Here is a 19,519-nt window from a genome sequence, read left to right as displayed (position 1 = left end):
CAGAAAGCATACTTGTTGTTTTGCTTATTATCTGAAAACACACACACATATACACACACAGGTGAGCATTTAATTGGAACCACAGCGATGAGAAATCCTAAAATATTCTTAGCAGATAGAGAACGATAAATGGAAAAAGAACAGAATCAACCATAATTAAAGAAGTATGAAATGGCTATATTTTCTTAACAAACTTCATTGATATATTTTATAAATAAAATAATAAAAAGGCTTTCATAGGTTCACCCCTGACCTCAGTTGCTCTATAACCTTAGTTTTCCCATTGTATCTTAAATTCTTTTTTTTTTTTTTTTAAAGATTTTATTTATTTACTTGAGAGAGAGACAGTGAGAGAGAGCATTAACGAGGAGAAGGTCAGAGAGAGAAGCAGACTCCCCATGGAGCTGGGAGCCCGATGCGGGACTCGATCCTGGGACTCCAGGATCATGACCTGAGCCGAAGGCAGTCGTCCAACCAACTGAGCCACCCAGGCGTCCCTGTATCTTAAATTCTTAAAAAAAAAAAAAAAAGTTCTACTGAGATAGTTTTACAATTGCATAACCCTCTGTATGAGGTATTATCGAGCTTTCTTAATAATGTTCCTGCCAATTTAAAAACATTATCCATTGGGACAAAAAGCAAAATGAGCTTTTTTTACATTACAGATTTTAAGGAAAATATTTATACATTTAATCATTCATTCAAGAAATTTCTACGAATGTCCTTTATGTGCGAGATACTACTCAGGAGTCTGAAGATACAGACATCAACAACAAAAAAGGGAGGGGGGTGTGCAGAAACATTTTATGAAGAATTAGAGAAAAATCATTTTAAATATCCTGCTTAAACCTATGCTTTGAACAGTAGATATTAATTACAGAAAACAAGGCTCAAACAACCTTAAAATGCCTGAGGTTACTGTTTAAGTAAGGGGAGAGTATCTCAAAATCAGAGTGACTGTCATTAAATCCAAAACCAACTCTTTCCATCAGTACCAAGTTTTGTGGTAAACTTTTCAGTTGTTTTATCATAGAAGGAAATACTATAAAACACACATACACACAATGCTACCACCCACCCCCAAATTGTAGATTCTGTTATTCACTTAAAACACATTATTAGACCTTAAGACAAATATTATGGTCAACCTGTAACATTCAAATGTATATTCAGGTTTTAGTAGATAACACACTTTAACTAACATTGTAGTCTCAGCAATCAGCACAGCTGGCACAAAAGTAAATATTCAAAAATTTTTGTGGACTGAATGACTATATATATAGAAACTTCTAAAAGATTTTAATGGTTTATTTAACCTCTATATTTACTCAAAAGTTCAAAAAACAAAGATGTCTTATAAAATGTCCAAACTGCATAATGCTTTGAAATGTTTTGCAAAAATAGTAACTCTCTCCTCTGATGTCCTCTGTGACCAAGAGCTCATTGAAAGCTATTTTCAGAAAAGGGTAAAGCTAATTATTCAAATATGAAAACTGACTTCTAATTATGATTTCACTAGTACCACTTGCCAGTATTAATCACATTACTAATTTATAGAATACACACAAACACATATTTGGCCTCTTCTTTAAGATGTTTCCCTGGCCCAAATATTAAGAGCTCCAAATCGTTGCTTAGTATGTAGGTCTATATTCATAATTCAAATCATTGGCAATGAAAATAGTTACCACTAGTATGCACCATCTGAAACTATAACAAATTATAAAAAGTGATCCCCAGGGCACCTGGGTGGCTCAGTAGGTTGAGCATCCAACTCTTGATTTTAGCTCAGGTCTTGATCTCAAGGTTGGGAGTTCAAGCCCCACTTTTTTTTTTTTTTTTAAAGTGATCCTCTACTTCAAGTTACAATAAAATTCTTCCTGAAAACTCTGTCACAAGTTTTATGTTTTAATCTACTCTTAATATGATAAAGCTATCTTAATCTGTAATCCAAATGAGAACTTTTTCTAAATAATAGAAGGTCTATAATACCGTATTCCTTTAGGTGAAAATATCTCTAAGACATGATGGTATTCTGTGGTAACTAGAAGAATACTCCCTCCCAAAGATGTCCACATCCTAATCCTCGGAACCCATGAATATGTTACCTTACATGGCAAAGAGGAATTAAGGCTGCAAATAGAATTAAGGTTGCTAATCAGCTAATCTTAAAATAAGATTAACCTGGATGATCCACCACACCTAAGTAATTACAAGGGTCCTTCAAAGTGTAACAAAGTGGCAGAAGAGCAGGTCAGAGTAATGTGATGTAAGAAGCCCTCAACCTGTGGTTGCTGGCTTTGAAGACAGAGGAAAGGGGCCACCAGCCAAGGAATACTGGAGCCCTTTAGAAGCTAGAAAAGACAAAAAAATGAACTGTCCCCTAGAATCTTTCCTCCAGAAAGGAATGCAGAAAGGAATGCAACATCTTGACTTTACCCAGTGAGACCCATATTGTTCAAGTCACTAAATTTGCAGTAATTTACTAGAGCAGTAATAAAAAACTTGTATGTATGCTCTTTTTTCTTATTGAATGTACTTTCCTTAAAATTGAACAGAATCATTATGGGAATCAATTACTGTTTTAAGCAACAACCTATCTACTCCAACCTCCAAACATACACAAAGAAAATTCCCATATTCGCCGTTACAATATAATGTAGATTCCAAGTAATCTTTTGACAACAGAGGTGTACTATTACCTATTACTTCACTTCATCTACTGTGAATGGCTCTGCTCTCATTACTCTCCACATCACTAACTACCCCTCAATCTCTACTTCTTTCCCTCTTAGTACCCCCCTTTAATTCTTTCCTGTTATTTTTGCTCACACAGTATCTCCTGAGCTTCTTGACTCTTGCATAAAGATTGGCTTTAAATGCACAAGGCTAGTCAATGCCTTTTTCCTTGTCTGAAAATCTACCAATCAGCATATAATATTCTGCTCACCTCAGCTCTTTTCATTGTTCCTTACTATTCACTGGTTGTTTTCTAAGCAATCTGAACCTTAAATTTTCCTGTAGAAGACGATGTGTATTTAGTCAATCTGCAAACTTGAATGGCAAGTAGCAGAGATAATGATAGCATAGTCATACACATACCCTCACTGTTACAGGCAGCTGTGGTAAATGGCAATGTTAAGTGCAAATTCATTTTCTCCACATATAGGCAACCTCCCCCATCCCTGCTCTGTATGTTCTCAGTAAACATTTAAAGGACAGGGGAGAAAATAAGCTCTTAACTTCCTAGTATGAAAGTTACAGGAAGAAGACGGGACTAAGCAAACGAAGTCAAGTTATATGTAGTATTAGACTTGATGAGAATACATATTTATACTACAATTCATTTTCTTAAACCTTATCCATCTTCATCAAAGGCTTTCAAATATTTAAACAGTACAAATATTATTAAACTGAGAGCTAGTAGATGCCCAAAATTATGTCTTATTCATGCTTGCTTCTCTGCTAACTGGAATTAAGCTTGTTTTCAAGTCATCATTTTTTAGTCTTATGACAAATATGTCTATAAGACTAGATACCCAGACCTTGGCAATCTAAAAAAAAGACTTAACCAATATTAGCAACATATAATCACAAAACTGAAATATTACAGTGTTATAGTGTCTTTAAAATTTATGTTTTATATTGATTATGTAAAAACACTGTAGAGTTATAGCATATGTACTATGGTATTATACATACTCTTTATCTGTTCACTTTCTGTTCATTCTCAAGTCTTTCTCCATAAATAGAACTTCAACATACATAAAATCATAGCACAGGGATAATCTGATCTTCTTTTTTTCTTTAAAATTTTTATCTTTTGAAGTCCTATAAATATAACTAATGTTCTAATTATATAAATCTACCATTTCAATTCCCTTCTAAGAAACCTATAAGGAAAGAATCCTTTTAGAAGTTCTAATATTAATTTATTATATCTGAATTACATCTGAGTCAAAGACATAAAATAATTCATGAAAACGTAAAATATGACTTAAAAAAGCATGATATAAAACAGAAACCCATCTCCAAATAACAATTTACCATTTTCAAGCATATTGTATTTTTTCTAATTAAAGTTTTCCAGTTAAAATATTTAGGAAAAGCTTTAAAGTAATTTTAATCTTAAAAGAAGATCAGTAATTGATACTTGACTTCAGACTAAAATGTTTTCAATAATTCAAATAGTATCTACCAAGACAAAATTGTTAACTACATGTAAACTGCCCTTATTGAGTGAACACAAACTTGAATAACTAAACTTCTCAATCAAAATATAGATATACTTTTAAAAATACACAGAGTATTACACTCATGAAATAAATTGCAATTTCCACATAAAAGCTGAACTCCAAACAGAAATTAAAATTGATGTCAGTTTACTTCTGAGAGCTTACTATATTTGGCAAACTGCTTCCTTTTTGATAACCCAGTGGTTTCAGTTTTATATAAAGACTCATTATAAGCCACAATGTTTCCTAAGAATAAAATATGCAACATTTTATTAGCTCCATTTTCATCTTCTGTAAGCAGCCATGGATATAACTACCAATCACTTTAAAACCAGATTTAAATTTCAAGTATTTTTTTTTCCTGTGATTTACTACATATTCCTTCAGGAGTTTCCTAACCAGACTACCTGACATAGTTTACAATGCAATGATTTCTTAAAACTTGCATAAAATAATAAAAAATTTTATTCTGTCCTCCACGAATTTAGAAAAACAAAAACAAAACAAAAAACATGAGACAGAAATCGCTTTCTCTCTGCATTATCTGATCATGTCAAAACATTTCACAGTGGGGTACCAAGGTTTCCTCCTCCTCTTCTGAAAATTAATGGGGAGAAAGGCAGCTTTGGAGTACCTTGAGATGACAAGGATAAGTAGGTGTGCAATGGATATCCTTCCAGCTGCAGGAAAGCAGAACTTAAGGAACGATCATAGACAACTACAGAGAGGACATTAAAAAACAAAAGAGCATGGCACTGACAGGATAACAACAAAAATTTGATGGCTTTAAAATAAACTGCTACCATCTTTGTAAGCCATCTTTTTGCCACTTACTAGTTTTAGAGTGAACTAAGCTTGTATACTCTATCTATGCCTTGGTTTCTATATAGATAGGGGCAGGAAGAGAATATACCTCATTAAAGATTTACTGAGAAGATTAAAACAAAGTGCTTAGCATAATGCCCCAACACAGAATAAGAGCTCAATATTATTCTTGTACAAATCTCATTTCAATTGAGTTTTAAAAGACTTTCAGAACATTACGTCTAGAAATCTCACACTGAAAATTTGACCTTGGTGATAAGAAGAAATCTGTTTGAAAGAGGAGAGCCCCCAAATTATTAATCAACCAACCAGTATTTATGGAGTATGTATTATGTATCTAGATCAAATAACATGATGCCAGCCTTTCAATAACTTTTCACATTGGTAAGTTAATAAAGGGAGATGAATTCATGGGCAATGACATAGGGGATACAAAAGAAATGAAAACATTTATTAAACTGTTTGAGATTGCTGGTAACTGGACTATCAGCTCAAAGACAGGTCTCTCTGTGGGGCATTTCATGATAAATGTAAGGAAGCTAACCTGGAAAGACAAAGACTTCAGATTGGGGGTTAGTGGGAAAGAAGGTTGATTAGCTAGGGTTTTAAGGATTTTAAAGAATAATGCCAATGACAGCCAGTTTTATTCTATTCCTCTAAGTAAAAACCTATCAAGGGAACTAGAATAAAAGCATGTGCTTGATGGAATCCTTGAATTACTGAATCCCTGTAAAGTTCCCCTTCCTTTCTTTGTTCTCTTCTTTCCACAGATATTTATCATACACCTACTACCTAACAGGAAGTGTGCTAGGAATAAGAAATCATTAAAACAAGGACTACACTGGTTTGGTGAGGAAAAACTTCAGTATAGATACTCTCAGAAGAAAACTAACTAAGCCTATTTTACCAGTACTACTTTTTCTTTTAAGTGAGGAGCCTGTTTTCTCAATACAACTTAAAAAGATTTTACAGTTTCAAGAGTGCATCAAATGAACATATTTAGAACATTTTAGATATGTATTCATATCAAAACCATGCACTCTTAAACTCTATCCTGAAAGGTCCTGACACTTAAAATATACCAAGTGAAGGAGTTCAGGAACCTGAATTATAGTGTTTAGGGACCTAAAAACCATTCTAGAACTGCACACGAGATCTCAGTTTGTTTGTTTGTTTATTTATTTATTTTAAGATTTTCTGTATTTATTTGATAGTGAGAAAGATCACAAGCAGGGGGAATGACAGGCAGAGAGAAAGGGAAAAGCAGACTTCTTGCAGAGGAGTGGGAGAGAGAGAAGCAGGCTCTCCACTGAGCACGGAGCTGGATCCCAGGGCCCTGGGATCATGACCTGAGCCAAAGGCAGATGCTTTAACTGACTGAGCCACCCAGACACCCCCAACCTCTCAGTTTTAAAATACCCTAGCAGTTTTGTCAGATGCCATAAAACAGTAATAACAAAAAACTAATCCTAGCTGGAAAAAAGGAAAGCAAGGATAATTCAGAAATAGATTTGGGCCAGAAGAATGTAACTAGCCTCTAAAAGATATTCCAAATTTATAAGAGTATGTAACCTTGGACAAGTTATTCAACCTTCCACATCTCAGTTTCTTCTTCTGTAAAATGGTGATAATATATAACACCTATCCCAAAGGGCTGTTATGAGGACTTATGAGTTAATATAGGTAAAGCACTTAGAACAGTGCAGGCACACAGTAAATGCCTCAAACGTCCTATATTATTATAAAGGCATCTCACCTATACCTGGTTAATGAACAATTTACCCTGACAAAAGTAATCAATAGCTCTAAAAAAAAGAGGAAATGTTCAAAAGCAGCACAACAGCAAAACAAGAAGAAAGTCAGAGAACTGTGTTAGTGATATAAATTGTGCTTAAGAAAGAGGTAAAACAGAGATCACAAAAATATGTTTAGTTTTAAATATATGCAAAGAGAAAAAGATACTTTATATTTAGAAAAAGAATCATATTCTGTATTTAAGAAAATTTAGATAACTCCCAATCACTTTACATTACTCTAACAAAAGTTTTATTGATAATAAAGAGTGTACTTCTTGTGATATAGAATTTGGAACCCCATCAATGGTTTTTTCAGCTTGCATAAGTCACAACTGATTGGACACAGTCCCTGTGGGCATGCCATTTCATCCAGACTGGATGGTTCATTAGTCATAATTACTATAACTGTACAGCAGAGACTGCAGTTTTATCTCATCATACATCTTTGATCAAGCTGCTTCAATTTCTGCTTCATCAGCATATGAAGTTACATTATTGGAGATTTTTATTTTCAATCGGTGATTAACGCAGATTATGCTTTTTATCAAAACATGTATTTGGTCTTCACATTTAATAGCAAGGGCTCAGATCTGACCACCATTTGACCTCTGATATTTCAAAACCACCTAAACACCATGAATCATCAACTGAAACCCAGAATGTTACAGAGAAAATTAAACAAAGGGAAGAACTGACCTGTGTTAAAAGCACAAGATGATTGCACTTATCTAAATTGAGACTAACCATATTTGCAGCAGCTTCTCATTAAACATTAAATTGCACACCAGAACACATCATACATATTTATTGTTTTGTACTGCCACTTTCCAAAGACTCATACCACAATTAGTGTTTCTCTCAAAGTATAAGCTACATAAAGAAATTTCCCATGAAGCTTGAAGACAAAGTAATGTAGGAGACTGTACAAGAAGGTTAAAGAACAGATGGATAAGAGATTTCACTGAACACTAAAGCGTAACACACTTACTTCAGAAAGGAAAATGTTGCCTAAACATGGTTCAAATGCAAAATACTGAATGAAATTGATGTGTCAAGAATTTTTTTTTTTTTTTCTCCTAAGTTCTACTGAAAACAATAGGGGACTAAATGGCCTGTCTCACTGTTTTTGTGCCTCAGTATTTTCATGTGCAAAGTGTCCCCACTGTAGGCCGCATGAACAATCATAATCGACAGTTACATGCAGGCACTGAGGCTGCAAAAATCCCAGAGTAATTAGTGTTGTCTGAATGCAATGACATCTGTGTTCTCATGGTTTTCAAGACATGTCAGGCCAATAAGATGTATATGAAAAAATATGACAAGCATTGCAAATGCCCTTCTGAAAGGTCTTACACTTTGGGGAAAAGCTGAAGAAGTAACACATGTCATCTTTTTGTATGCAATATATTTAATACTAAAAGATCTAAAAAGATCTTTTGAGTCATTCATTTTCTTTTTATAACTATAAAGTATTTATTCAGAATACAGCAATGCAGCGTGGAAAAAAAAGCTGCTAGTTTGTCTCTTTAAAACTTTCTTAACACAAATGATTCTGTGCCGTGGAAGTGTATGGGCCCATTCCTTAAGTAGCAAAACAGAGAGCACATCTTATTAACACTGCTTGATTTCTTTACATCTTAATTCTAAAATGATATCTCTCGTTACTGGACATGAAATAATTTAAAATGTGTTGGTAAATGCTTTAGAATTATGTTTGCATTATTTCTAACAACAGAGACTGCCAAACTGATTGCATTAAAAAGCCTTTGTTTTAGAATACCTAATGCTTTTGCTGAGTGGTCCCTATTGCTGAGCCCTCTCTCTAGGCTGTAGCAGTATGTTGGAGCATGCACTTGCTCCAAGAAAGACATTAGTCATCATTAACAGAAGCACTGACACCAAATCTAAGTGCCTCTCCACAATGACCAAGTGGCAATCATCTTTCTCTTAGACTGTCACTGCTGATTAGGATTTTCTTTCATGAAAATTTAATTTGTCCCCCTTTCTTCGGCTTATTTTTTTAAATTCCAAAACAAAAACAAAAACAAAAACAAAAACAAAATAAAACAAAACAAAAACCCCATAACATTGTATTCAGGAAAGATTACAAATATAGCAAAAGAAGTTTCACCTTTAACATAGGCTACCAATATAAAGATTACAAGATTCTCAGCCAAATCTTTTATCTAATCCAACAGAAAAACGAAGATTAAGTGAATGATTAATAAACAGGGGAAAACAATGATTCTGAAAGGAATCTAGATTTAAGAAACTTTTAAGCTTCAAAAGGTGAATAATTCAAGAGATCTGAATAAAATTTTTCTAACAATTAATTACATAATCCCAAACCTTCTTTAAAACTAAGACTACAATATTTTAATAGTAGCCATATTTCACTGCATTTCAAATTTGTATCCTCTATATCTGAAAAAAAGAAGACAGGGTATCAACATGTCACTTCAAACTTAAGAAAATATTTAAGCATCCATACCCTCAGTGTGCATTAACCTGCTGATTAAAGGAAAAGAAAAAAGGAAATTTTCAGTGGCATTGGACAAATGAAAATGATTCATGTGGTCAAGCAGGGTACTCCGCAGCTAGATGATACTACGGACTTAAACTCTGGTTCTGTACAATATCACAGTGTTAAACAAGATATCATAGCGATAAGTTATTTAAGGAAGTTTTAAAAAACATTTACTTTCCTGTTTTATTTCAATTTGTTTAAAGTTTTCAAAAAATGTAAGCATATGATAGTTTGCGAGGATCCTGGTACAACCAAAACTCCCACTTCTACTTATAAATACTGTCTTCTCTTTATATTACTTACATTTTGTAACAAAATAGAGATTGACTTAATTTTAAAATATCTCTAAATTATTTTATATCCTTTTAGAACATGTGTATTTTTAGTCAAAACCTGTTAACACTTTTGTGTTCACAAGAACTTAAACTGTATCTTTAAACGTAAATATCCTTATGAAATGCCTTTAAAAAAAAATCAGCCTCGTTTCTTTTTAAATTCAGAAGCAACCTAATTCATCAAACTTTAATCATTAAATGTTCTGTGTCTGACTATTTTATTGTGAAAATAATATAAAACAAATTTGAAGGTCAAATACCAAATGCTTTAGGACTAATATATCACATTTATAAATGGTACATTTTTTTTTTCTATTTAAAACTGGTCTACAGTTAAAACATTTAAGTAGAGATTAGGACTTAAAATGGATTTTGAGAGTCAATTTGCAACTGCTGAACTTTCATAACAAAGATACCACGATTCACTTAGGATGCAGTCTAAAATGAAAGCAAGACTATACCATAATAACATAACTTACCTATCCTTGGATAATTCTCTTTACAAATGACTGGCTCATTTCTTTATTTTTTTAACTACATAAATACATTGTTAATTTCTTAAAAGCTTAAAAGTAAACTCTGATCTTCAGAGTTGCAAAGACTTATCCAAATCAAAACTTCAAAGACTTAGAAGTATAATGACTGACTCTTGCTAGATGCAGTACATGCTCAAGTAGAGAAGTTTAGCTCTATAACTTCCACCCCTCAACCTAAACCTCCAAGTCACTTGTCAGTTAAAGGTTGGGCGATTTATTGACCGCCTCTGGATGCATACTGTCAGTGCTGAAGGAAATATGAGAGAGGGTTGTCGCTACTGTTCTGGAGCTCATTGATAATGACATACCTGCCTCTGTCACCCATTACCCATACTACAAACTACTTAGACCTAACTGAAAAATCAATAGCCTACTTGCACTGGTTCCTGTGGCTGCCTCCTTTGATTGTCAGCTCCTGTCTAGGGTCAGCACTTACATGAAAGGGGCTGTGACTGCCTGATGCTTTCAGGACAACCTAACGATATGAAACTAGCCAACAGAACAGTAAATTCTGTCTCCCTGCCCTCCTCATCAATTAGGCTTTGACTAGGCTTGCCTGTAGAAACCTGACCTTTTAAGTTTAGGTGAATATGGACTAGCTGAACACACCATTGCCCTCAGCACTGAGCCAGGAAATCTACTGACAGGTTAAACAAAACAGAAGGTTGTAACTGTCATAATTTGCATTGCACTTTCACGCCAACAAGGGTGTTATCAGTAGGGGCAAGCCCTGGAACACACAACTCCAGTACCCTTAAGCCACACCACTCATAAATTTTCAAGTGAAGTGAGATAAAACATAAATTCACAAATAGCAATGCATTTCTCAATGCTTAGTCTTTTAGGTTTGCACTTTGCAAACCCATGGAGTGTCCATCAACAACTCTTTCAGTGGTCAACTGCACTGCTCCTGCATTAATGAGGGACTTCCAGTGAATACAACTTAGAAGTAAATATAATTCAACTATGCCAACTGAAAAGATATTTTAGAGAGAATTCATAATAAAGCAAACAGATTGACCTGTATCTCGAAATGAGAATAATTAGATCTCAACATATTGCCTCACAGCCCTCCCACCAAAAATATCCACAAGCTCAGAAAATAGTAAGTTATCACACCAGTGAAGGGAGGTGTTGAAATTATTTCCCACCAGGCTTCTCTGATACAGCATCTTTTAGAGTTTGAGAGAAAACTAAGAACATCTGTAAAATAAAAGATGTTAACACTTTTATGCTTGTCAGATCTTCTGATGAAAACAAGTGAAAAGCATGAGAAAGTAGTATAAAACTTTACTTACTATTGTGACTCATGTTTTGAAAACCATTTCCCTGCTTGGATCTATCTTTTAACACAACATGAATATGGCAGTATTATAGTTCCTTATAGCAATAGAGTTTCCCTAAAGAGAAGAATGACCATTCCTTTTTTTTTTTTTTTTTTGTAGTTTTTTTATTTTTGGAGTTAATTGTGAACTTGAACTTTCTCTAGTTTCAAGAACTCTTATAGAGTATCTAATCTTTACAAAAATATCAGAAACACTGAAAGTCCATTCACTATTTTAAGACAAAAACATACCAGCTAATCTTATGTATACCTTCAAACACATACTATTTTTCTATACATACGATACACATAGCTGTGTCTTTTTCATGTTTTTATGATTCAACTCCTATCAAGCAATAATTAGTATATTCTTAGAATTTATTCCAAGTTGTTGTTTGGTTGTCCCTCACAACCATCTCCAACCTATAATTTGTCATTTTTTTCCTTAAGACTAAAATATGGATGGAATATAACCATTTGTAAGTTTATCCCTTTCTGTAATTTTTTTCATATTAAAAGCTTTCATATACCTATATTAGAACAGCACTGTAAGTCTAAATTCCTGCAGAAAGATTTCTGATTTGAAATCAACTAATAAAGACATAAAGAACAACTTAAATCATGCTATGGTATGATGTTACAGATTATTTTATCTTGAAGAGGTAGAAAAAAGTTCAAATCCACCAAATTCACGCCAACAAGGGTGTTATCAGTAGGGCCAAGCCCTGGAACACACAAACAGTGAGTAGAGTAGAGTGTAGAGTAGAGAAAACAGTGAGTAGAGATAATGACTAGATCAAGGTCACTCAGATAGTCTGTAGTCAACCCAGGACAAAAAATCAGGGCTTTTTTTTTCTCCTAAACTAATGCTCTTTAGATGCTATCAAACTGCCTCTGTCTTATCTACCTAGTAAGCTACATGACAGCAATGACCTTATATATTTTTAAAAATACACAGCTTTATATCATTCATTTTTAACTGATGCTATAGTTTATAGAAAGTTTTGCCTAATTTCCAGAACGGATTAGATTTGTAGAACATTTAACCAACAAGGTACCATAGAACCAATAACTATTAGAAATAGAAGATCTAATTAAGTATGGTTGGAACCCCCTACTTACCTAATTTGATGATTAACTATGCATCTGGTAGCCTTTCAGGTCCTTTGTGTACCTATCTGATTGCAAAGTGAAAGGGCATGGATAGTGTCTGGTCCCAGCAAGCAAATCATTTGGAAACAGTCATAGCCATAGATCAAAGATTTTTCACTCTATCCAGACTGACTTAAACCTACCAACCCAGGTTTTGTCTTCAGACAAAACCAGTCAGAAAATAAAAGAATGACTCTTTAGGATCCAAAGATAATAAGGGAAAATAGAAAGGGAAAATTCAGAAAAGAAACAGGCTGGCAGAACCTTGATATACATAGGCCAAGACAGCTGTTTTATATCCTAGCTTGATTTCACATGGTTAAAGGAAAAGTTTTCATTCCTTAGATCATCAAATATTATTTCATTTATACTATACAGATGTCTTCTATACATAGATTGGAGCCAATGAAGAATTTTTGTTGTTGTTGTTTAACTACTATAAAGAATCAGAAAGACCTCTCAGCACATCACTTTTACTCTAATTCACAATGTTTGAAGGAAGAAACACGCTAGAGTTTTAACATTTCCATGAAAAATAATACAAATTCTATTAAAAATTTCCTGTGATGGTAGTAAAAGAATGATGCCAAATGACCTTTACTAGTAATAATGCAGATGGAGTGTGATAGAACCAATATATTTTAAAATAAACTAAAATGTTCAAAAAGACTAGTTTTCCTGAAGTATAATACCAAACTATCCATATGATATGCTTAACTGATGATTTTAAACATAGGTCCACAAAATGTCTCACATGACCTGAAAGAAATATAGAACACAATGCCAAGTCTTATATTTTGAACTAAGTACAGGGCAGAACTAGCATAATTTACATCCCTAATCTCAATCATCTGTTACAGAAATGTCTGGCACTGATCACAAAGGAAAACAGAAATGGGAATGGCGATGGCTCTAAGATCCCAAAAAATATATTCTACATGTGAGCGTATAGTATTAAGTTATTAAACAAAGGATATCACACCTTCTTTAAACCATAAAATTTAATGTCTTGAATAAAATGGAAATCAAAGGTTTGATTTATTTAGCATCAATTTCAATATTGACTAATCCTGATTTTCCTATCTTCTGGAATTGATATTAAAAAAACACCTAGACACAAAAAATAATCCACAAATTATATAATCATTCCTTAAATAGTTAAGACCTGGTTCTACTGAAAGTACCCTCTCATTTGTTGAAGATTATAGCGAGTTATGAAAGCCAAAATTATTTGACAGATGAAATTTAATATCTACCTCATAGTATATTAGCAAGTTCAAACTGTTAAAAAGGAAGGAAGAAAGGAGGACAGGATCTTATTTGTTCTAACTTTCAGAACTTGTTTAAATATCTATGGAAATAAAAATGTAATTACTACAACTCTAAAACGTATACATTTAAAATGAGAAAAAGCTAAATGATTTATTGGTAAGATCAAATGATATATCCCAACATACGTGAAAATACAATAAGTTCAATGAAACACCTTCTGAGAGATGCCTGCTGAATTAACTTGGATTTTCTTAAAATTTCATATCCTAGCTCAGTAATACAACAATATGTACTTTTCAGTTAGGCTAAAAGTTGCTTACTTCCATTTTCCTGAGTACAATTTCTTTGCTCTATCATTATACATCTTGGTAAGATCAAATTATGAAGAGCTTAATAAGGTATGTTATTCAGCTTGGGGGCAAACAAGAACATATACTGTACTCTTCGATTTTCTCAACCTACGAAGTAAGAATTAGACTTGTAAAAGATGTAAAAGTATAAACACCACCACTAATCATATATTACCAGAGGTTACCAAACCAAATTCAAAAGGCCCACAACACAATGCTCAAAAGCATGTAAAAGATTTTCTTAATACTGTTCAATAGGCTTACTATGCAAAATTAAAGCTATTGCCTTTACCTGACAGAACATTATCTTAAGTTCAAACTGTACAAATGAGAACAATACCCTTGGGTTACCAATCAAAGAGATTACAAGGGTTTTTTTTTCTTTTTTTAAGCTATTTTGTAAGAGGAAAAAACAAAAACAACTTGGTTCACCAGTGTGACTGACCATTTAAAACAGGTACTACAGCGAACTGTTCAAAGAAAACATTCAATTACTGATTACTCTCCAGACTGATTCCACAATAGTAATTATTGATAGTTTAGAAACAATGTCTATGATACCTCAGTTTTGGAAATCAGATAATTTCACAGAGAGCAAAAGAGAATGTGATTTTACTTTGACTTTTAATACAATGGAGATACTACAACCCTGATAATTGTTTTTAAAAGCTTTTTAAAAATAATTACTTCAATAAAATTTCATCAACTAATACACAACTTGTGTTTGGATTATTCACTTTTCTTTCTGTTTTTATTATAATATTTTTTAAATTAAGGGAGTTTAGTAGTTGTTCATTTCCCCATTTATATTTTGACCAAAAATTATTTTTTCCTTAAAAAAATCAAGGATTTTTATAAATATGTTGAAAGATTAAGTACATAAGAACCCCAAAATTTAGCAACTGCACAGATGCTTCAAAATTAGATTTTAGAGGAAGAGAGTATACACATGTAAACATGAGGTCCTTTGTTTTCCAAAAAGTGTAAATCCTTCCAAGTGGGGGGTGGGGGTTTAAGTCAATAACCTGATTATGTTTTGAATACTTCTAAAATGTTTTCCTGGAAAACAAAATTATATAATCTAAAATCTGTATACTCTTTAGTAAGGATTGTTACAATACCGTATGCCATGTCTATCAAGAATAAAATCATGAGTATCTTTTAAGTCTCAGTGATATGATAAAGTAAAAAATGCACTGAAGTTTAACTTAGTAAATATATTTCTAAGTAAAGATCAGCAAAAAATAAAACTGTTTAAGGATTCTGTATTCTCTGGAAATGTAAACAGGATTATATCTGTCAGATGTACAGAAGCTCTGACTTCAGCCATTATCTTGGTTTTGCTCCTGAGAAACACAACATGAACTACTGAATCATTTCTTTTCAAATCCATACATTCCCTGAAGCAGTTCAAGCTTCATCAGCAGTGCAGGAATGTTTTAAAATGACAGGCAAAGAGCATTAGTTCTCTTTTTTCTCTCATACTGTTTCCCTATAAATGGAAGACAGGGTTCTTTCCTCAAAGCACTTAAGCTGAGACTGTTTAAGTCAATTGCTGTAGGAAAATATGACTGAATTTTCTATGCAAGAAAGTATCACAACTGGATTGTTCATTTCTTTTCAAGGAAAAACTCCGAGAAGATCAAATATCGTATTATTAACTTAGAGTAACATATTATAAAATTAGCATCCTATTAATTGCCCGTTATTCTTCAGTTATAAATATCTTCAATGTAAGTCTTCTGCCAATACATCACCTCATTTTAGCACCTAATAGTAGCCAGTTTTGCTTCTAATTTTAAATATAAAAAGGCTCTCTGATTAAAATACACCATTATGTTCAAGATCTTATTTGTATAAATAGTTAAATCTTATTTCCAAGTTTTTGTACTCATAAGCATTTCATTGCAAGAGGAAATTCAATTAATAATTGAAAGTTTATTTGCTCATGATCAATTAAAAAGAGGATGTAAAGTATAATCTGGCTATTCTTCTGGAGCTTAAATATTCACTTTTTTCAAAAACTAGCCCATTAATTTCTATAACTTTACTCGATTTTATTTTAAGGAAACCAGAAATTTTAAGGCTAAAGTTTCAACACATTTTAGCTTACACTAACTAAAAACAACCCCTCCTTAGTATTATTGTGCACATTTTCATAAAATGCTTCTCAAGTAATGTGAAGGTAAAGACTAGAGAAGTCTGAAGGTTATGGACTACACAAAATCCCAAACAAAAAATTCAAATCACACCCTGAATATCCTCCCTCTCTTTTTAGGAATGTCTGTAAGCTAGCCCAACATCGCAGGTCTGGGCAGAAGCATGCTGATGTTGGCACTGCCTAAACCAAACAAACAAGATGTTTAACAGTCAAATAAAATGTCCTGCAGCCTCCCTAATGAATTTGTCAAGGACCATCAGATTTCTCTCCCCCTCTTTTGCCTCATTAACTCAAGTATGATGAGACGGATTATAACAAGAGAATACAGATCAATCGGTCTGAAGACCTGAAGTGGCTTTTAGCCTCTAGAGTTTCTTTCTCTCACTTGGTCTCCTTTAATAGAATATGGTATCTCCTGCAGAAGGGGCTGCCACTTCGTTTTAATACACCATCAAGGAGCTGCTGATGGACTTCTATACTAACATACATAAGAGCAGAGGTGACAGGGGCTCTTCAATTACAGCCTCCACGGATACCGTTTCCCCCTTCAATTATTCAACCAGAGGAAGAGCGGATCCGCAAACACACAGCTGAAGCAGCTCTTAGAGCAGAGGCAGCCAGAGTGAGTTGGGGTGGGGGAGGGGGGAGGAAGGGAACGAGCAAGAGCGGGCATTATTTGCTGGAAGTGTTTAAGTTTATTGCTCGAATGATGTTTCTAATTAGTACCACGGCAATAAATTAAAGTCGCCTTTGTTTAACTGATTTATTATTTACTACAGCTTCTACCTTAGACAGGGTAAATTGGTAATGAATTGTTTTTAAATCAAAACATTTGTAACGTTTTATCATCCCTCAGCCTCTGTATATAGAAGTGGAGAAACCCAGAGACAAGGGTGCCACGAAACTTGGTCGAGCCCGACAGAGCCGGAAAAAGAGGAGTGGGGTATCAGGGAGTAGTGGCGCAAAGATCCGCGTGGCCTGGGCCGGCGCCTACCCAGGGACCCGGGGGTGCGGGGTGGCGACGCCGCACTGGAGCTAGGAAAATGGACAACTGCCGTCACCCCCGGGTCTTTTTGCAAACACTCCCAGGAACGTTGCGGGCCAGGCCGGTCCAAGCGCAAGGCCTTCCCTGCTCCGGTACCCGAAATGAGTAAGAACTGGCCACCTCCAGGGTCTGGAAGGGAAAGCTCCACACCCTCCGACCCCAGCACAAGTCTCCGCCCAGGAACTGCCCCCGGGAGAAGCTGCAGTAGATCCTCTCAGGGCTGGCCGCACAACTCTGCAGCAAAGTGTCCCTCCTGCCCAGTAATATTTCCCAGAACGCCAGTGGGACCTCCAAAGCATTAGCCGGAGTACCTACAGAGTCTGGGCTTCGCACTCGCGCGAACGCCTAAGAAGCCACGGCTCTACTCTATCCTTCCGCCGCCAAGCACTCCCGAGATGAAAGCTGCGCCCCCAGCAAGGCGGGAGCCAAACGTCGCCCCGAGTCACCTCCACTGCGGGAGAAGTTGACTAAAGCTCTGCACCCCAGTATGGTGTTTGCTTACTTCCGACTGTACTTCCCCACTCCTGGCTACCAAAGAGGTATTCTTCACAAAATCCGACTTATTTTTTAAAAAGCCAACCAGTTCTTTAGAAAGGGGCTGTGGCAAAGAGAGTGAGGGGGGGCAAGGCACCAGTGGTCTGCTCCAGAGACCTAAGAAAGAACCAAGAAGTCTAAGTATCTGACATCAAGTACACGGAGAGAAATAAACTTCCCTTATGCAACTGAATTCTGATTTACCTGGTCCAGCTTTTAGAAGGGCACCTCCCAAGAGCTTTTGCAAAAGCCGCAGGCACACCGGTTTTGCAAAAGGAAGTGTTTGCCCAAATGGCTTCATAGATTTTTATTTCTTATGTCATTATCAGAGAATATCGAAAATCTAACCAAAAATAATTCCATCTACTTGATTTGTCTTAAAAAGACTCAGCATCAAGACACCTGAGGTTCAAACATAAACTCTCCATACTAAGCAAATCAAAAACACTGTTACAGTTTCTTTCATCCAAAAGTAGGGAAAGGCTACAAGGGGGTACAGCTTGAAAGTATAATACATATACTAAAAGCACATGCATGAGTTTCAGTGAAATGCCAAGGGAGGAGTGAAGCCATCTGTGTAATCAATAACAGGATAGTTATAGATTTTTACAGCAGTGAAGTCTTTTAAAAGCAACAGTCAATTATGAAAATAAAATCATTTTACAAGTGAAACTCTGTACTGCCTCAGAGTATACTCAAAATTAGGTTTATAATATCTAACGTTTTATGAAAACTTTAACTCAGGTTCACTTTTACAATTTCTTTTCATTTTTATTATTTAAAACCATTTTAGTGGCTTAGTTAATTTAAAAGTACATCCAACAATATTCTACCACATACAAATTTGCACTCTTTCTCAAGGCTTAAACATATTTTATCTCTGATAACTAGTCTTTTAAACAAAAGTAATAGCATAAAAAATCTGAATCTTAATTAAGAAGTAATTATCAAACAAGGTGCCTGCACTATTTTTACCCTGCCCCATTTTTCAACAGGATATGGAGATTACTGAAAAGAGATTTATGGTCATAAACCTTCACCCCATATCCATTCCACACACACACCCCAACTGGTGCACACATACAGCAATTGCTCTGGTTCTTGGCAGCAATGGGGGAGAAGGGGAAGAGAAGGGAGGGAGAGTTTGCCAGAGGAGAAAATCTAGAAAAATGTAGGTTCTTTCCAAGATTGCCCGTCTTCCTTCTATTTGCTTTCAAGCAAAAGTAATTTTGTCAGAGTTTGCACCTTCTGCACAATGTTGGTAGGAAGAAAAAAAAAGTGAACCTTTCTCAACCACTGCTACTCTCTCGCGTTATTCCAGCCATCTCCAGGAAGTCCCTTCTATATAGATTCTTTTTCTTCCTTGCAACAGATAAGAGGAGAGGATAAAGAAGAAGGGGGCTGTAAAATGTGTGTGAGCATTTGAC

General features: G+C 34.7%; 1 protein-coding gene across 2 annotated transcripts in view; it reads right to left on the bottom strand.

Moving 5' to 3' along the window:
• Positions 1-19,519, bottom strand: part of LRBA (LPS responsive beige-like anchor protein) — a 730,800-nt gene that overhangs the window by 253,035 nt on the left and 458,246 nt on the right. The window lies entirely within an intron of this gene.

The sequence above is a fragment of the Mustela nivalis genome (genome assembly GCF_964662115.1).
Source record: "Mustela nivalis genome assembly, chromosome: 4".
NCBI lineage: Eukaryota > Metazoa > Chordata > Mammalia > Carnivora > Mustelidae > Mustela > Mustela nivalis.
This window is presented reverse-complemented; position numbering and strand designations above follow the sequence as displayed.